This window comes from Panulirus ornatus, chromosome 41, assembly GCF_036320965.1.
Source record: "Panulirus ornatus isolate Po-2019 chromosome 41, ASM3632096v1, whole genome shotgun sequence".
In the NCBI taxonomy this organism is placed as follows: Eukaryota; Metazoa; Arthropoda; class Malacostraca; order Decapoda; family Palinuridae; genus Panulirus; species Panulirus ornatus.
Window position 1 is genome coordinate 16,921,611 of NC_092264.1, and position 16,791 is coordinate 16,938,401.

Consider the following 16,791-nt stretch of genomic DNA (forward strand, 5'->3'; position numbering starts at 1 on the left):
ACATTCACTCTTTCTTGGGAACCCCACACTATAGAAATAGCTAAGTCTGCCTCTAAAATACTGGGAGTCCTGTTTAGATGTTGAAATTTCTTTTCTTCCATACAGTTGCGGCGTGTATACAAAGGATTGATCCGTCCTTGTATGGAGTACTGCTCTCACATCTGGTGTGGTCCTAGCTTTGTATCCATACATGACAGTGTTGAGTTGAATACATTTTGATTTATAAACTCTCCCAGGCAGTCTTCAAAACTTGACCTGCTTGCCATATGCTACAATGTAGGTTCGCTTTCCCTCTTTTATGGGTATTACTTTAGTTTTTGCTCCTAAGAGCTGGATGCTCATCACATGATTACTGTGAAGCCATTGGGAACTCATGGGTGGGTCCGTATGATTACCATTTCTTTTCCTGAACCTTGAAGCTTTGAAACTTTACCCTCTCATGACTTTCCCAGTAACTATAACCAATATTATTTTAAAAGACAGGTTTTACACTTTCTCCAAAATTCATAAATACTTCCCTTTGTCTCTTCTTTTTTCCTTTCATTTACCTCTCTATATTTCAGTTAAGCCACAGCCTTGACGTGGACTTTTGTCGGTGACTAGAGCCTGCAACATTAAGAAACAAAATCAGAATAAGGGACAGAAAGATTACAAGTACAGTACCTTAGTGTACTGAGCTTCATACTGTGCAGGCAAAGAAAATAGCCTGATTTACCACCATACTGTACCACCATATTTCTCCATCATCATACTGAACTAACACATGCAAACCAGTACATATCTAGGTAAACTACTATCCACTATATTTGCATATATTATTTTCTAATTCCTTCCTGCTTTAAACAACATCTCATCTTGCACTCACCTTGGGTGCCAACTCATCCCTATCTTCCCACCCTCACCTTACTATGCTCTACACCATCTGAAAGCCAACAGCAACATTGATCTGGTATCTGGTGCTAGAAAAAAAAATGAACTTCTACCCTTATATGGCCAGTCCTGCCTACAGTCTAAAGCCATCAACCTTAACTTTCTTATCTATGAGATCCCAATGTATTTTACTTGATGTAACACTAAAAAGCAATGGATTTCTTTTAGCATGAGATTTCTGATAGTATAGTATTTGATGTTTAGTATAACAAACATAGGTTTAAGGGAAGAGCTAAATTCAAGGTGAACTGGCTTTTAATTTGGCACACCCAAACCCAGCATCCTTGGGCAAATGCCTCTCCTGCACTCCTCTCACTATGCCATGGCTCACCCTTAAGCCTCCTCATGTTGCCCAACAAGTGTGGAGGTGTGACTTGATGTCCTCATCCTTGCCAGACAAGTGATTCTAGTCTGAGGTTTACCTCAATTCCTATCCCTCTAAATGTCATCAGTGGGCAACATCTAACTGTGTGGGCTATATACTACTCTCTCTTTAAAAGCTACATCTTCTGCACATCTGTAGCCTTAAACAGATTTCCTTTTCATATTTTCTTATTGACTTTTCTGCTATTATGTAATTACATGTACTCCTATTCAGATGTAAATTCTTCCTTTACTTTGAACTGTTAATCATAACAACCAGTTTCTGTTGTTTCTGTTGGCATTCTGCGAGTGTTTCACAGGGATTTCAGTGTTGTGTTTAGAGGCACCAGCACAACATAAGTAATGCATTTTATGTTAACACCTAATCTAACCCTAAAGAAAAGCATTAAAGAATTATTTTTGTAGATATGAAATGGGTTAAAACTCACTGTGATAAGTAACAATATATAGGCATCCAGCATTGGCAAGTGTCATATGATATAATAAATCCATAGTCTATAAGAGAATCCATATACTTCTAAAGTAAAGAACATTAGGTCATAAAGAGCCTCTTCCATGCAATACAATATCTGTACATCTCCAGCAAAGCTTACAAGACATTTCTAACATTCTCACACATACAAATGCATAACCACATGCAGAAAAAACAAAAGTTAAAGACACATAAACAAAATACACATGTAAACACGCACACATACACTCATTCAGTATTTCCCTTCTTGCCCTCAATTTTGGTCAACCAGCCAACAATTCAAATCACTTCATTACTACCATTCATACCACTCAGGCAGCCAGGATTTGGTTCAGTTGCCACCCCCCTGTTTGAAAGTATTGACTTGTCCACAACTGAAAGTCTTTAGGAATTACTTTCCAGGAATGGGAGGTTTAAAAAAAAAAGACAAGGGAGATGGTAGAGATGAAGGCAAGAGAGGTATGGAAAAGGATCTTATGCTGACCAAACATATTCAGAAGCTAGATGAACTCCCTCCCAACCAGACTGCATTACCTCATTGAGGCCCTGAGGGATGGAAGAAGTATTAGGACCTTTTAGCAAAGGCTATTGGTCTCAGAAGTAAACATCATCATTGTTTTTGTGTTATTCCATGCCCTCTCGCACCAGATAAACATGTATTAATTATTCTGAGCTCTGCAATATCCATCAACAAGATGCAAGAACAATCTTTAAAAGTGGTTGGGCTAAATTTGAGTGTGCTTTTCTCAATGGCATCTTTATCTTGGATGCCCTCATGTAGAAATAAAAAACATGTACATCATTTTTGCCTCAGAAGGCAAAACCAAGAACAATCTTTACAAAGAGGCTCTTTGATGTATCTATTTCATTTTAATGGTACTGTTTGTATTTAAATCTATTTTATATTTTTAGGAAAATAAAGATGAAAAAAATGCTTTTGTACTCATTTCCTTTTTGTTGTCAGTTCTTACCAATCTATAAAGATTTTCTTCCTTGAACTTCCTAAACTATTACTCTAATATCTTATCTAATAGTTTAAGAGCATCACAGACATTACATATAGATTTAAGAGAAATGCGTATCAATGAACATCTTACAACTTTGACGTTACAGACCGAGAAAATGTGAATTGGAACATTATATTTTATGCAACGATAATGATTGTAGGAGAGCTATAACAATCTTGGTAAGAATTGTGCAGGGTCCAATGATGATCTGGGAAAATGTGGGGTAGTGAAATGATTCTAGAAATTGACAAACATGAAAACTACGTAATTTCCCCGAGCTTATGTACATTAGTAATGTAAATTTAGACGACGTGCAATTGCATTTGCTGCGTGTTTACTTACTAAAACAGTATCCAACTAACATAGTTGAATCTAAATCTAACTATAGGTCCTACATGAGATTTTAATTGGTTTTGAAGACTTAACTTGGTTTTTCACTTGCACCTCCCATTTTATCATATCATCATAGCCCTTTTGTCACTTTTTAATGAAAAAAATGCTGGCCTAAGACGTATCCCTCGGTATTACCACTTGCTATATCTCTCTTAATCATTCTCAACAATGGACAAACCAAGCAACCCATCACAGGAATAGACACTCACGTTAGCAAGTTTGTCTTCATTTCCATACCTACTACCTGGAAATTTCTTTACATTTAGTCCTTTGTCAATATAGTTAAACGTCCTGTGAGCCTGAAAAATGGAGTTGCCCAACTTGTATTTCACTAAAGGGGGGAGAGGGGGGAAAGAAAGTCTCACAACAAGCAACACATCACAATTGTCAGAAGTCCAATGGTCAGTGACCCGGCGGCCGGGCGCCTGTGGGCTGTGTGGTTGATTTACATGCAGAAGCATAAAAATATCTATACTGATGGTGTAACTCTACAAGGTTACCACAATTTCTGAAGAGTTAAAGATTCCTACTAGCGTTATCCTATAGATGTGCGGATAACGTGTAAAGGAGCATATTCAAAGAGTTTAGGGTAAAATGTTACAGAAAACTAGAACATTCTAATGTGTCATAGAAAACGGTTTTTATGATGAACTATCCTATTTCCACACTTTCAAATAGTCCCTGAAAATTTTGTTTTTGATTGTATATGGTTAGAATGTATATCTATAAGATATGAAACATGTAAATACAAACATACACAATAAAGTGGCATATGATTACTCATGAAGGAAAGAAGCCATTATGTCAGATTTCCAAAAGTCCTTCCGGAGCGTAGCACTTGACTATTCATACAGGGGAGAAGCCACGTAACACTTGACTATTCATACAGGAGAGAAGCCACATGAAAATTTATATTGTCAAAGGCCTTCTCCCAGATCAGTGATCTACAGCAGCCTATGACTGCCCATACAATAAAGAAGCCACATAAATGTTCAGTGTCAAAATGCTTTCACCCAGATCATTGATTTAGCGAGGCACATGAAAACTCGCATAGGAGAGAAGCCATATGGATGTTGACAACGCCAAAAGAACTATTCCCTGAAGATTCATTCAGTGCAGACCATGAATGTTTACATAGTGTGTGTATATATATATATATATATATATATATATATATATATATATATATATATATATATATATATATATATATATATATATATATTTGTGTGTGTGTGTGTGTGTGTGTGTGTGTGTTACCGGACTCTGCCTGCTCAAGGACATACCATCACCTTTGGCGAGGCTTCTCTACTATGTAAACATTCATGTACTGCACTGAATGAATCTTCAGGGAATAGTTCTTTTGGCGTTGTCAACATCCATATGGCTTCTCTCCTGTGCGAGTTTTCATGTGCCTCGCTAAATCAATGATCGGGGTGAAAGCATTTTGGCACTGAACATTTATGTGGCTTCTTTCCTGTATGAGCAGTCATATGCTGATGTAGATCACTGATCTGGGAGAAGGCCTTTGGCATTACAAATTTTCATGTGGCTTCTCTCCTGTATGAATAGTCAAGTGCTACACTCTGGAAGAAGGAATCTTGGAAACCTGAACATAAGAATGGCTTCTTTCCTGCATGAATAATCATATGCTGCATCATTGGCACTTTAGGGAGAAACATTTTGCAATGTGAACATTCATGTGGTTTCTCTCCTGTGTGAGTATCCATGCGCCTTACTATATATGAGTCCTCTGGGAGATTGACATGTGTTGTAGTAAACCGCTCTGCCAAGAGGACATTTGGGCGCTTTGAACATTCATACGGCTTATCTCCAGTGTGAATACGAATGCATTTCACTAAAGTTCTTTGAGTCCAGCGGTGGATTCTGACAGGATGATGATGGTCGTCATTATTATTATTATTATTATTATATTATTATTATTATTATTATTATTATTATATATATATATATATATATATATATATATATATATATATATATATATATATATATATATATATATATATATATATATATATCAGTGAGTATCTTGCTTCATTTTATGCAGTGTTTTGGGTTGTTCCAACACTACATTTTTCAGAGAACTGCTCACTTTTCACATCATTCATCTGCTTTAAAAATACATATATATTCTATTTCTAGCGTTAAGGCCAGACCACCTCTCTTGGACATTGGGTCTGTGTATCTATGTAACACTTCTTTCTTCCACGATGGGGATTTATAAGGCTTCCAACCTTTCCATGTAGCTCAGCGCTCTTAATTCTGGTACCATCTTTGTTTCTCTCTTCTGGACCTTCTCTGATAGCTCTTTGTGGTTCTTGAGATGCCGTAACCAAAGCTGGGTCGCGTCTGGTTGAGTTAATCTTATATCTGAGGCTGGTTCCTTGTACAGTTTTAAGGGACACTAAAATATTGCCTCCCTTGTGGACCCGAACGTCTCTTACAAGACAATATCGAAGTTTCAGGCGATGAAGCTTCCCTTCCATACAAGAACATCTCGGCGACGCCTGCGTCAGTTATCCTCCAGAGGGAGGGAGAGAGGGAGGGAGGGAGGGCCAGTCTGCCATTATCGTCCCGCGTCCCACCTCAGACAGAACATGTCTCCATCCATCGCCATCACGCTCGTCTTTACCTGCACTCACAACAACGTAGCCAAGGCTGCCAACGTAGCCAAGGCTGCCAACGTAGCCAAGGCTGCCAACGTAGCCAAGGCTGCCAGCGTAGCCAAGGCTGCCAGCGTAGCCAAGGATGCTATCGTAGCCAAGGCTGCCACCGTAGCCAAGGCTGCCACCGTAGCCAAGGCTGCTAGCGTAGCCATGGCTGCCAAAATAGACAAGGCTTCCAACGTAGCCAAGGCTGCCAGCGTAGCCAAGACTGCCAACGTAACCAAGTCTGCCAGAGTAGTCAAGGCTGCTAGCATGGCCAAGGCTGCCAGATTAGTCAAGGCTGCTAACGTAGCCAAGGCGGCCAACGTATCCAAGGCTGCCAACGCAGCCAAGGCTGCCAGCGTAACCAAGGCTGCCAATATAGCCAAGGCAGCTAACGCAGCCAAGGCTGCCAACGTAGCTAACGCTCCAGCGTAGCCAAGGCTACCAACGTAGCCAACGCTGCCAACGTAGCCAACGCTGCCAACGTAGCCAAGACAGCCAGCGTAGCCAAGGCTGCCAACATATCCAAGGATGCCAACGTAGCCAAGGCTGCCAGCGTAGGCAAGGCTGCCAACGTAGCCAAGGCTGCCAGCATAGCCAAGGCAGCCAGCGTAGCCAAGGCTGCCGTATCCAAGGCTGCCAACGCAGCCAAGGCTGCCAGCGTAGGCAAGGCTGCCAACGTAGCCAAGGCTGCCAGCGTAGCCAAGGCTGCCATTGTATCTAAGGCTGCCAACGTAGCCAAGGCTGCCAGCGTAGCCAAGGCTGCAAACGTAGCTAAGGCTGCCAACGTAGCCAAGGCTGCCAACGTAGCCGAGGCTGCTATCGTAGCCAAGGCTGCCAACGTAACCAAGGCTGTCAACGTAACCAAGGCTACCAGCATAGCCAAGGCTGCCAACGTAGCCAAGGCTGCTATCGTAGCCAAGGCTGCCAGCGTAGCCAAGGCTGCCATTGTATCTAAGGCTGCCAGCGTAACCAAGGCTACCAGCATAGCCAAGGCTGCCAACGTAACCAAGGCTACCAGCATAAAAGACTGCCAGCGTAACCAAGGCTGCCATCGTAGACAAGGCTGCCAACATAGCCAAGGCTGCCAACGTAGTCAAGGCTGCCATTGTATCTAAGGCTGCCAACGTAGCCAAGGCTGCTAACGTAGCCAAGGCTGGCAGAGTAGCCAAGGCTGCCATTGTATCCAAGGCTGCCAACGTAGCCAAGGCTGCCAGCGTAAAGGCTGCCAGTGGAGCTAAGACTACCAACGTAGCCAAGGCTGCCAGCGTAACTAAGACTACCAACGTAGCCGAGGCTATTAACGTAGCCAAGGCTGCCAGTGTAGCTAAGGCTACCAACGCAGCCAAGGCTGCTAACGTAGCCAACGCTGCCAACGTAGCCAAGGCAGTAAGCGTAGCTAAGACTACTAACGTAGCCAAGGCTGCCAACATCGCCAAGCCTGCCAGCACCTTGCCGACGAATGGTGACAGTGAACACACCCGCACGGTATTCAGGACCCAACACCAACGCTCCACACGCTGCCTGGAGAATTGGTCATGTTGCCTCGGCCGTGGCAACATGTTACCTACAGAGAGTATGTAATGTTACCTACAGAGAGTATGTAATGTTACCTACAGAGAGTATGTAATGTTACCTACAGAGAGTATGTAATGTTACCTACAGAGAGTATGTAATGTTACCTACAGAGAGTATGTAATGTTACCTACAGAGAGTATGTAATGTTACCTACAGAGAGTATGTAATGTTACCTACAGAGAGTATGTACTTACTTACGATGATATAGCTTACGACTCTTACCTACAGCGATTATGTACTTACGAGGACTTACGATAAATTCAAGCCAAAAGGCAGGGCTAACACGTAGCACTCACCGCAGGGTATATAGTGAGTTAGGAAGAATAAGTTGTGTGATTTACATGTTGTCAAGTGTCATATACGAGATGGAGAGATTTATATGTTTGTGGATTAAAAGCAATTTGTAAGCGAGGCAGAGAGAAAAAACAGGTAGCTGGGCAAAAAAGGAGTAACACATGACAGCCACTGTAGTGTTGGGTCACTGTGCAACTATCACTTATTCCCCAGATACCCAGCCGGGTAGTACAGGCAAATATATTTTCCTGGTCGGTGGCTGCCTACGGTCTACTACCTACGAGAGAGAGAGAGAGAGAGAGAGAGAGAGAGAGAGAGAGAGAGAGAGAGAGAGAGAGAGAGAGAGAGAGAGAGAGAGAGAGAGAGGTGGGGGCGGGGGGAGTTGAGGAGGAAATCATAATTTGTCATTTTCATATCCCGGGAGAAGGTGTTTGGCATTGTATCTTTTCATGTGGCTTCTCTCCTGTATGAATAGTCCAGTGTTACGCTGGGGTATTCCTCTGGGAGAAGGACTTAGGGAAGCCTGAACATAAGAATAGCATATGACTGTCCACCCAGCTTAACGGATGTTGTCAACGGCCAGACATCTCTAACCATCAGTCCCCACACAATTATGGTCGACCGTCTAACTCTCGTACAACCAGCAAACCATCCACTACTGGTTAAGGTTGTCCAGCCATCTTCATATCTAATGTTTTCCTATTCAGACTCGTATTTCTAGATTCATACATACCATTCGTTCAAAAGAGTCTCTTTAATAGCACATCTGACGACAACAAACTAATGGAAAATACTCCCAGACTCGAGTGCATTTGGTATAAAATGAGAAACAGTTGATTTAATATAATCAAATAAAGGATTGCTGTCAATATGGCCTTTAACTGCAACTGTAATTCTTTGAATAAGGTCACCTCGAGGACAAGGACCTTCATGTCCAGATTCAGTTTGAGATGTCTGCCCAAGAGATGATATTATTGGATGAATTACTCTAATGACAGCCATCGTGAGGAAACACCAAGTTTTGCTTGGATCTCCCTTACTACGCAGTCTGGCTTGGTAGCGTCCTGGGCCTAGCTATCATGTCTGTCTTCCCGAAAATAAATGCGTCCCCAACTGGGAATGGGGCACTTTCGGGGTAGGTGGCGGGAAGGGGCGAGGGGGAGAGAATAGCCTCTGGGGAGGAGTGAGGCTGGCGGAGGGAGCGGTGGGTGTAAGGGGGTTGGGGGGGGGGAGGGATAAGAAGAGTTGAGGTGGGGGAACCTGTTGCTAGGCAAGAGATGTAAACACCGAGTGGTATGAATGACTCCCACATAAGCAAGGCTGTTTGTGACGCAGTTGTGGGGTAGTGCGTGGTGAGGGTGAGGTGGTAGAGTGCTGGCCAGTCGTCCAAGGTTTGCCTAGCGTCCCTGTGCTGCGTGACACACGGGGGAGGGGAGGGGGGAATGTTTTCTTTCTGTTTTGCATGACTGCCTGTCATTGCTGTCTCTCAAGGACCTGTCGCTGCTGTCTCTCAAGGACCTCTCAATGCTGTCTCTCAAGGTACTTTGCACGCACACACATACACAGACACACACACACACACACACACACGCACACGTCTGACGCAGCAGACGCTGAAACTTGTGCACTAAAAAATAATCAAGCAGTAGAGAGCAATATGCATTGTTAACGACACAAATATCGGCGAAATACATGGTCTGTTCAGCAGCATTTTCAGCGTTGGTGTTTGTTAGTAAGATAGGAAGTTCTATGTAAAACTAGAGACATAGAAATTAGCAGATAAATAGTAGCACGAGAAATGATAAGTTTAATGAAGCAGGAGGTTGATAGATGCAATGCGTTGATGGTTCTTAGAGTGGATGGTGGATCATATGCCAGACAAAGAGGGAAGGATGGAGGAGCAAGGAATGCTTTATATAAGACGACGCAGTTTCTTCTATAAAAGAAAACGAGAACTGTACATGGGAAGGACAGATAACAGGAGACGACCATGAGGAAGTTTTTATCTTGGCTGAGTCTGAAGTTATGGTGGAAATAGGACAGTACAACAGAAGGCACCTCCCCACCCACCTCTCACTCCGGTTCAACTACCGGCAGGTGGAAAAAAAAGAAGAAATACCATGAAGTACAGAAGAAGTATACTGTCACGGAAATTTTATGGGAAAGTGTGAACGTGGGGGGGAAAAAAAGTACTTTCTCAGTTTAAACCGGCTGCACTGCTGCTGGACTCTGGAAAAAGAAAGACAGGGTTAAGTGATGCCTCTTGAAGCGTGAGTGTTCACTGATAACAGATATCATTGAAGTATTTGTCCAGCCTTGATGTGAAGGTGCTGATAATCTTTGCACGTACTATGTCTGCTGATAGGCCCGTCCAGTGTTCACCTCTCCAAACCTAAAACAAAGAGAGGAAAGAAACTTTTGCCCAGGTTGCTTATTACATCTCTTCCCCTTTCATCGTCATACTGCAATTTCCGGTCATTGACTACCAGTCTACATCGAATATGTTCTCGTAGGTTCTGTAGAAATGATTTATCTTAAAAGTTACGATCAAGTCTCTATGAACACAGCGTTTCTTTACATAATTCTACGTCTTCGAGTCTTTGATTATAAGGATTCTTTTTGAATGGAGTTAATTTAGCTTTCTTTTTTTTTTAACATCTTTAACGATTTCTTCATCTTTCGTCAAAGTTGGTGACCAGAACTGAACGGCAATATTCTAGGGGAAGTCTGACTCACGGCGTTGAATAAGGTGAGAATCGTATCCTCTGTTTTGTATTCTATATTTCTAGTTATGTATCCTAACATTGTGTTGGGTCTGCTGTAGTGTGGCTATCTGTATCTACACTAATGATAATTACTCTAATTGTTTTTGTTAGTTCTAACAATTGTTTTTGTTTATGGAAAATCACCTTCTGCCGCATACGTGCATATATTTTGAATATCTAAATGACAGTTTTCTATGGTACACCTAAATCATTTTCTATGATAATGTCACCCCAGCGTAGCCTGTTCAGAGCAATACGAAAATAATTATCATGATCTACAAGACTTATAAAATCTAGTATATCCTCACGACAGATGAGTTAACCAGCACTACAAACAGTGTTGAAAACTACCTTAAGAATAATTTGTTAGTAATCTGTCGTATCACATTATCTCCAACTAAGTTTCTGAGATGTTCACGTCGGGAGATTGTCTGGGTCCAGTTTAAGTTTAGATCATTAGCGGTGTGTGCGTGCACAGTGGGTGCTTGAGCCTTGTCAGTGACCCAAGGCTGAACCTCTTCTGCTCTGATTCTTACATGATCCTAATTAACCCAACAGTTGAGTCATTTTGTTAAGTCATGATCACTCATAGCATTTAACGAACCACTCCAGTAGGTCAGTTATGTTGTTAACAGATGTGGCCATTACATGAACTGCTGTTGTTAACAGATGTGGCCTCACATGATTTTCAACAGATGTGGCCTTACATGATCTTCAGCTGTTTACAGATGTGGCCTTACATGATCCTCAGCTGTTAACAGACATGGCCTTCGATGATCTTCATCTAACAAATTCAGAGAGGTTTTTTTAACATGCCTAAGCTCTCTCTCTCTCTCTCTCTCTCTCTCTCTCTCTCTCTCTCTCTCTCTCTCTCTCTCTCTCTCTATCTATCTATCTTATCTTGGGGTCCAATTCTAGGCGTACACCATCCATCCGTGCAATCGGGCCAGTGTCGTTGACGGACATGACCTAACATAAACAGTTATCTCTTTGATGAGAAATGTAGCCAACTGTCTTGATTCAGACAGATTTCTAGACTTACGTGTTTGAGTTATGTACAAATTTACATTAGACATACAATGTAAATTTACGAGTCTTAGTGTACAAAGGCCATTTTGGGGTCAACATTTTGAAGAAATCATGTGGTTGTATATACAGAATTAAACCATATATCAAATCATAACGATATGCCTTTTTAGCTTTAGATATCAGTCTTTTCGTTTTCTATAATTTGATCCACATTGGGGGCGGGGATACCCGGGCAAAATCCCCCAGGGCCTCGGCCTCTGGATAGCCCAAAAGACGAGAGATGAAATCTAAAATAATTGATAAAGTTATTGATCTAAGAACAGAATATGTAAGTAATGCCATTATGTTGCCATTATGCCGTATTTTTTGTCAAGTGGGCTCCTACTTCCCTCACACTGGGTGGCCTTGGGGGCCATAGGCCAACCCTTCCCCAGAGCCCTCGTCAGCCCTCCCTACAATGCAAGACCTATCACCAAACCTGGCTGTATGGAGCAGCAAACACTCTACATCAAATATCTCCCGCCGTGCTTCAGTCTACTGAATGCGACGTCAAAATAGTCGTGGAGGTAAGTCTGTTTGGCAATTCGCTGTGCGCTTTGTGGTACGTGAGTTTAAAAACCTACCTGGTGAGGGAGGGGAGCCACTGGTGTGGCTCTGTGCTGTCAGAGTGACGTAGTCTCTAGGGCGAGATGCGGGAGTCGTGCGCTACTTCACTGGTCCCGCTGTGGTCCCGTTGATAACTCTGTAAAGAAGACGTAGACGTAATAGGAACTGCCCTGGATGTACTAGAGGAAGGAAGAGCAGCCAGGAAGGAGGTGAAGGTAAGGTTTTTATCTAACTGTTGCCAGATGATGAGACGAAACATGAAGTTCTGGGTTGTAATAGTGCGTATTTGGTGATTAAAATACTTGTTGACTTAACTAACATTAATCCCCAGATACAAACCGTTTAAAATGAGGCTTAACAGGAATCAATTGGGATACATAGAGGGGAATGAGTGGAAGGAAGCGTAGCTTGAAAAATTATCGAAAACGGAAGAGTTGTTGGGCCATCAAGCCTTGTGTGGGCTAGGCTACCAAGGCCCGTGTCTTGCGTCGGTACAGTGATAGTGTCCACGAGTGTGGTGGACCCTTCGCCCTTCCTGGGTCACTGCTGGTGCTGGGTTCATCCGGTAGTTGGTTCAAGTTCACTGTTGCTCATATGGGTCATTGCTTCACAAGGTTAACCGTGGGTGATGACGACTCCAAATTTTGGACTTAGAGAGATATGGATAACATTCGCCACCACATTTACCTACGAAGGTGATTCGTTTTTTTTTTTTAACCGCACGCAAGGTCCCTAGTAGAAGTAGGTAAGGAGAAAACAGTAAAACACTGAAGGATTCAGAAGGTGTAGTTAGAGAATGGGAAATACGTGAAGAGCTAAGATACAAGAATTGAAGAATGTACACAACGACCCAAAGCGCGTAACCCGGATCAAGGACCATATGGAGTGGGAAATGACCTTATAGAAAATAATGACAGTGTTGGGCGTGATACAACAAGGTTACTGAAGTGTTTTGATAAATGTCAGGTGTATGGACCTCGTGAACTCTGTCCCACTGAAATGAAACGCCCGGTAGAGCTTGGCGGACCACTTGAGCAGGTGATAAGGAATCCAGTGGAAGAGTGACCACTGCTAGAGGGTAGGGAGAAAGCCGAAGTAACGCCCATGTCTGAGGAAACAGAAAAGCTCACAAGGGTACAGGTCTGTATATGTCAAGGGTGTGGCCTGTATACAACGCAGGGAAAAGATTACGAAACCAATGGATAAATACTTACAGAGGAGAAACAACTGAAGTGAGGCGAAGTGATTTCAGAGTAGAAACGTCAAGCATAACAAACATACTCTACGTATATGACTATAGTAGTAGTGTCGATGAGACAAATAGATGTGTGGACTGTGTGTTCTTGAACTACCAGAAAGAATTTGACACTGTTCTACAAAGGTGATGGATTGTCAGGCAGGTGTGAGGGGGAACTTTTTCAGTGGATCAAGATGGTGTAAGCGGAGAGGAACAGATGACACAGGTCTACCTGAGCTGAGGCTGGAGGGACCAGCGGCGTACTACGAGGCTCGGCTGTGCAGCTGATTTGATCCACAATCAATGTGAACAATGTACGAAGAACGTGATCATATTTGAATACACTCATGGCAGATTTAGAATCAAGAGAAATGATAGACAGACTATCAAAAGCGATACACCAACAATTTAGAGAATTTCGATGCAATGATCATAGGACTACACATACAAAAAACATTCACAATGACAGTTTAAACGTCAGCAACCTTGAAAGAAGCAGTTCATGTGAGCACAGGAGACGTCAACACCCCTCAATCACCTCTACTTTCCACGACGTCAGTACATGACCTAAAGTCAGTTCGCCTTCGTGTCACAACCCTCTAGAATGATACGTCCTCATGTTTCCCTACTCCCTGGGGCAGTTGTCACACAAAACACCTCGTCCATTAGCGAACCATCGGCAAAACTGATGTGAGAAACAGGCCCAAAGTTGCTCAGGCCAAAGATGAAAATACAACTCGCGAATAATAGTTGTCTCACAACCATATTCATACATATGCCTTATGCCCTTGATAAAACCTTACTGCTTCTAGCAGCTTACCTCCCACACCATATACTCTTAAGACCTTCCACAGAGCATCTCTATTAACCCTACCATACACCTTCTCCAGATCCATAAATGCTACATACAAATCCATCTCTTTCTCTCAGTATTTCTCACACAGTATGGTGAAAGTAAACACCTGGTCACACATCCTTTATCACCTCTGAAACCACATTATTCCTCCCCAATCTGATGCTCTGTACATGCCTTCACCCTCTCAATCAAGACCCTCCCATACAACTAACTTACCAGGTATACTCAGCAAATTTATAACTCTGTGCTCGCCTTTGTTCCCCTTGCCTTTATACGATGGCACTGTGGCACTATACATGCACCTCATCACGATCCATCCATGCATTGAAAACATAGACATATACAGAAAACATATAGACATTTAAAAACCATCATGATAGAAAAAAATGAACGAGATGGAACTTTATGAGCGTCGATCTCATTGGCTATATTACACAAACAGGTAACTGCAACTGGGCGCGCGCGCACACACACACACACACACACACACACACACACACACACACTTTCTCTACCCAATCCTAACTCTGTAACTCTCTCGGAACTCACCATCTTGCATGTTTGACGTGTGAACATCATTTGCACTGTACGGGGGTGGTGGACCTTAGCGCCATCATCTCTCGTGGTCGAGCAACACTTTCGTTTCTGCACGTCCTCTCTTCTTAATAACCCCGGAGCTCATCAAGTATTTATCCTGTCCTTCTCTTGTCTCTCCTTTCCCCTGTGGTTTCTTAAACCCCTGCTAGCAGAACACCAACATGATTCCTTCAGCTGTGCACCTCTTCCTGCAGCCAAAGATTCTCTCTTATCCCTGTGGGGATTCTAGACCTTCCTCTAGCCCACGTTTTATGCTCTCTCTCTCTCTCTCTCTCTCTCTCTCTCTCTCTCTCTCTCTCTCTCTCTCTCTCTCTCTCTCTCTTCTCTTCTCTTCTCTTCTCTTCTTGGTGACAGAGATCCAACGCCCTATTCCACTTAAAGCTTTCGTGTCCCTCAAGACGATATTACTCTCCATTCCTATCACTACTCACTCGACCGTCCCACTTGTGTGTGTGTGTGTGTGTGTGTGTGTGTGGTGAGGGTAGGGAGGGGATGCGGCAGCCACCGTCAGGTGCAGACGATGAGCCAGACGTCAGCATGTCCGCCTGTCAGCGAGTAATGTCAAGTGTCGCCCCAGCCGTCACCCCCGACATTCACTTCTTATTGGCCGGATTACCAGAGCTGATGACGGACAGCCGCTGCCAGAGGTCGCCACCCAACCAAATCAGGCGTAAGACAACACCCTTGATGGTACCCCTGGACATCACAACCATCTGCTGTGGCATAAGGGAGGTGCAGGTAGCTCCTCCACAACGTCCCTAGCCCCGACATGCTATGCCTAGGAAAGGCTTCAGCTGTCCCAAGGATTCTCACAACTGGTCACGTCTCGCGTCGCCGACGTGCGTCAGTCATTGCAGGATCGCCCAACTTGGACTGGGCGATTCAGTTTGTTTTTGTAGAGGCTGAGATCGCGTATCGCGGTGTATACTGTTACTCCCACAAGTTTAATCATCTTGGTCCATCTATCGTTTCTTGATGTTCCTTTGTTTCGCAGTGAGACTTATGGAGTTTATTCTGTCGTCAGGACCACGGCGACTGATGATGTTGGCCACACGAAGTCATTACTGATTTCGTCTAACTCAGGAAGCTTTTGGTACATCCATAAAACAAGACGTCTGGCTGGAGACGTGATCAGGGGAGGAGTCCTCAAACAAATATCATGAATTAACCTCCTCAGTGTCTCCCAAGTAACATCTCCTAGACTTAGAGATCTCCCTCCACTTGTACGAGAACAACGTGATATTCGCGTGTTCTGGTCTCCTTCTTCCCTGCAGATGCTCGTATGACTTTCATCACATAACTCTCTTTGTCATCTCTTCATCTCCTCAAGCAGTACACCCTGATTATGTTTTGTAATGAAAGTTATCGTTCTTTTATTAAACATTTTTTCCGAGTTCCTTTTTGTTGGTCAGAGATTTCGTCTCTACGTATGATGAGTCACGGGCAGAGTACGGTGTATAACTTTCCTACCCTTTATAATACCTCTTCTATTCCTCTCCAGTCTTACTTCTCTTCGTATCATAAATCCTCAAGTCTTACTCTTCCCCGTATACCTAGTCGTTTCCCCAAGTCTTACTCCCCATTCTATATAAACCCCAGTTATATACTCCAGTCACACTCCCTATAAACTATCCTTATGGACGTGGTATTCTCCCCGGGCCTCACCCCACTGCCGTCTCCCAGGTAAAGTCATTTCTCCTTGTGATTTTTCCACACACCAGCTTTGCTGTGGGAGGTAACTCTTCCTCTCCACTCGACTGCCTAACTCCCACTCGACTTTCTGTCCACTTTCCACATCCCATAGTGTCGATTCTTTTCTCGAAATCCTATATGGAAACACTTTAGTGTTTCTCTTTAGTATTTCTAACTACCTCTTGAGCATTGGTTATCAGCCGTGTGGTAAGTGTATTACTAGTGGTATGTGAGATTCGTAAACCGTATGGATGGCATGTAGTGTCGTGCATAGAAGAT

The 16,791-nt window shown here is 43.2% G+C and overlaps 1 protein-coding gene across 2 annotated transcripts in view; it reads left to right on the top strand.

Annotated features, from left to right (window-relative positions):
* Nucleotides 1–2,713, top strand: part of LOC139761720 (uncharacterized) — a 51,627-nt gene extending 48,914 nt beyond the window's left edge. For both annotated transcript variants that reach the window (XM_071686109.1, XM_071686110.1), the window contains exon 13: nucleotides 106–2,713. The gene's annotated coding sequence lies outside the window, so the exon portion shown is untranslated. The remainder of the gene's footprint in view (nucleotides 1–105) is intronic.
* The last annotated feature ends 14,078 nt before the right edge of the window (nucleotides 2,714–16,791 follow it).